This window comes from Theropithecus gelada, chromosome 9, assembly GCF_003255815.1.
Source record: "Theropithecus gelada isolate Dixy chromosome 9, Tgel_1.0, whole genome shotgun sequence".
NCBI classification, from domain to species: domain Eukaryota; kingdom Metazoa; phylum Chordata; class Mammalia; order Primates; family Cercopithecidae; genus Theropithecus; species Theropithecus gelada.
Genome location: NC_037677.1, coordinates 26,715,426 through 26,719,195, shown reverse-complemented (window position 1 = coordinate 26,719,195; position 3,770 = coordinate 26,715,426).

Below are 3,770 nucleotides of genomic sequence, written 5' to 3'. Positions count from 1 at the left end.
TCCAGTGAGTCACTGCTTCTCTTAATTGATTTACCTGGAATCAACTTAATCCTGTGTGTTAGGCTGTTCTTGTGTTGCTATAAAGAAGTACCTGATCAGGATCTGGGAGAATTTGGAAAAAGAAAAAAAAAAACTAGAAAAATAAACAAAATTAAAAAGAAAAAAAAAAAAAAAAAAGAAATAACTGAGACTGGGCAACTTATAAAGAAAAGAGGTTTAATTGACTCACGGTTCTGCAGGGTGTACAGGAAGCAAGGTGCCAGCATCTGCTTGGATTCTGGGGAGACCTGAGGGAGCTTTTACTCATGGCAGAAGCTGAAGGTGGAGCCGGCATCTCACATGGCAGAGCAGGAGCAAGACAGAGTGGTAGGGAGGTGCCACGTACTTTTAAACAGCCAGATCTCTTGAGAACTCACTCACTGTCACCAGGACAGCATCAAGCCACGAGGGACCTGTTGGGAGCAAGCCCCCCCAAAACTGGCCATAAGTAAATATCTGCAGCAATGTAACATGCTCATAATGGCCATAACGCCCAAGCTGGAAGGTTGTGGGTTTACAGGAATGAGGGCAAGGAACACCTGGGCCTCCCAGGGCGGAAGACCGCTAAAGGCATTGTTAAGTCACAAACAATTAGCATGAGCGATCGGTGTCTTAAGGGCGTGTTCCTGCTGTAATTAATTTGGCCCATCCCTTCATTTCCCTTAAGGGATACTTTTAGTTAATTTAATATCTATAGAAACAATGCTAATGACTGGTTTGCTGTTAATAAATATGTGGGTAAATCTCTGTTTGGGGGTGTCAGCTCTGAAGGCTGTGAGACCCCTGATTTCCCACTTCACACCTCTATATTTCTGTGTGTGTGTCTTTAATTCCTCTAGCACCGCTGGGTTAGGGTCTCCCCGACTGAGCTGGTCTCGGTAGGGATCCACCCTCATGAGCCAATTACCTCCCAGCAGGGCCCAACTCCAGCACTAGGAATTATACTTCAACATGAGATTTGGAGAGGGGAAACATCCAAACCATATCACCCCAACTGCCACTTGGAGTAGAACTTCACAGAATGACAGAGGGACAGCTGTTTCTATCAAACACTTCCACAGCTTCGCCTGAGACAAGGGCGTGACTCTGGGAACATCGGGAGGCTGACTGGACTACTAAGCCAAACAATTCCTACAAAAATTCCCTGGCACCTTCCACTGCAGCTCAGTCCTTGATAGACATAAGTGAGGGATCAAGTGAGAAGAGGAAGGAAAATACAGGATCCAAGGAATCAACAATGCTAGCACTGAAGAGCAGGATTGCGGAGGAGCTGTGCTCTGGGAACATAGATGGTGGTCGATCAGATGCGTGACTTTTTTTCAAAATTTTAAACGTGTTGAGCATGCTACTTCCAACCATTCTACCCACAAATAAACTGCAATAGGACTCGGTTAGATTTCAATGATTATGAATAAATGTTCACCTTCATACCTTCTGGTTACAAAGCTAAACTTTAAAATGTGCAACTAGAATATTCACTAAAATTTATGTTTGCTTTTTGGCTAAGTCAATGAATGTGCTCTTTTATAAAAAAGACTCTAGCCAGGCACGGTGGCTCACACCTGTAATCCCAGCACTTTGGGAGGCTGAGGCAGGTGGATCACCTGAGGTCAGGAGTTTGAGACCAGCATGACCAAAATGGAGAAGCCCCATCTCCACTAAAAATACAAAATTAGCCGGGCATGGTGGCACATGCCTATAATCCCAGCTGCTCAGGAGGCTGAGGTAGGAGAATCGCTTGAACCCGGGAGGCGGAGTCAAGATCACGCCATTGCACTCCAGCCTGGGCAACAAGAGCAAAACTCTGTCAAAAAACAAAAACAAACAAACAAAAAAACCCCTCTAAATTAAAAATGACAAATAAGAATTGGCTCACATGGTAGCAGGCATTTGGTTATACCAAGACTAATATCTACTCAAGTATTTCACAAATCAAGAGTCTTGAATCATTTGTTACTGAAAGTATATAAATCATTCTCTTTGTGACTTTATGGGCAAAAAGGAAACTTATTTATACTATTTTTCTCTTTATGAAGTTGTTATATATTCTTTTACATTTCGTTTAGTAGCTACCATGGAAATTACAACATGCTTCCTTACTTGTTACCATCATATGAAGTACTGCTTATTCTGAGTTGTCCAGGAATGTTAGCCTTAGAACACTTTATTTACATCCTCTCATATTTTGTTTTACTATTCTTATGTATTTCATTTCACACACATTTTAAAGCCCCCAAAACCATTATAATAATATACTAAAATATGTACTTATACTAATAATTAGTATATAATAAATTAGTATAAAATATATAATATACACTAATATGTATACCAATAAATATATGCTAATATATAATATATAACATACTAATATATAAGTTATTAGTATATATGGTTGATACTCATTTATATTTACCTACATATTTGCCCCTTTTGTTGCTCTTTTATTTCTTCCTATAATTCTGTGTTTCCCAGTGTGATTATTTTTCTTCGGCCTGAAGAACTTTTTTTTTTTTTTTTTTTTTTTTGAGACGGAGTCTCGCTGTGCTCCCAGGCTGGAGTGCAGTGGCGTGATCTCGGCTCACTGCAAGCTCCGCCTCCCGGGTTCACGCCATTCTCCCGCCTCAGCCTCCCAAGTAGCTGAGACTACAGGCGCCCGCCACCACGCCCGGCTAGTTTTTTGTATTTTTAGTAGAGACGGGGTTTCACCATGTTAGCCAGGATAGTCTCGATCTCCTGACCTCGTGATCCACCCGCCTCGGCCTCCCAAAGTGCTGGGATTACAGGCTTGAGCCACCGCGCCCAGCCATTTTTTTGTTTTTTTGAAATGGAGTCTTACTCCATCCAGGCTGGAGTGCAGTGGCGCGATCTCGGCTCACTGCAACTTCTGCCAATCCCGGTTCAAAAGATTCTCCTGCCTCAGCCTCCTGAGAAGCTGGGATTACAGACACCTGCCACCACACTCAGCTAATTTTTATATTTTTAGTAGAGATGGGGTTTCACCATCTTGGCCAGGATGGTCTTGAACTCCTGACCTTGTGATCCACCTGCCTCGACCTCCCAAAGTGCTGGGATTACAGGCGTGAGTCACCGTGCCCAGCCAAACTTCTTTTATTTTTCCCATTAGTTCATATTTCGTAGTGATGATTTTTTTTCAGTTTTTGTCGGTGAGAAAACGTATTTATTCTCCTTTCATTCTGAGGAATATTTTCCCTGAGTATAGAGTTCTAATTTGGGGAATTAGAATTTTTTCCTCTAGATAGCCAATTATCCCACCATCTTTTACTGAAGACTTGACATTTTTCAAAAAATTAATTTCCATATTAGCATGGGTCTATTTCTGGACTCTCTATTCTGTTCCATTGATTTATCTATTCCTACGGCATTTACACCACACTGTATTGATTATTGTAGGTTCATAGCAAGTCTTGAAATTATTATAGGTTTATAGCAAGTCTTGAAAATCTTATGGCATTTATACCACACTGTATTGAAATCATAGGTTTATAGCAAGTCTTGGCGAGTTGTTTTATGCTAAAACAATTTTGAAAAAAGAACACAGTTGGAAAACATAACCAAAACATGTGCATTTCCATATAAATTTTAGAATTTGCTTGAAAATTTCTACAAAAAGTCTTGCTGGGAAATTGATTGGTATTGCATTGATATATCAATCTGGGGAGAACTGGCATCTTAAAAATATTGAACGTCCCAGTCCATGAGCCTGGTAT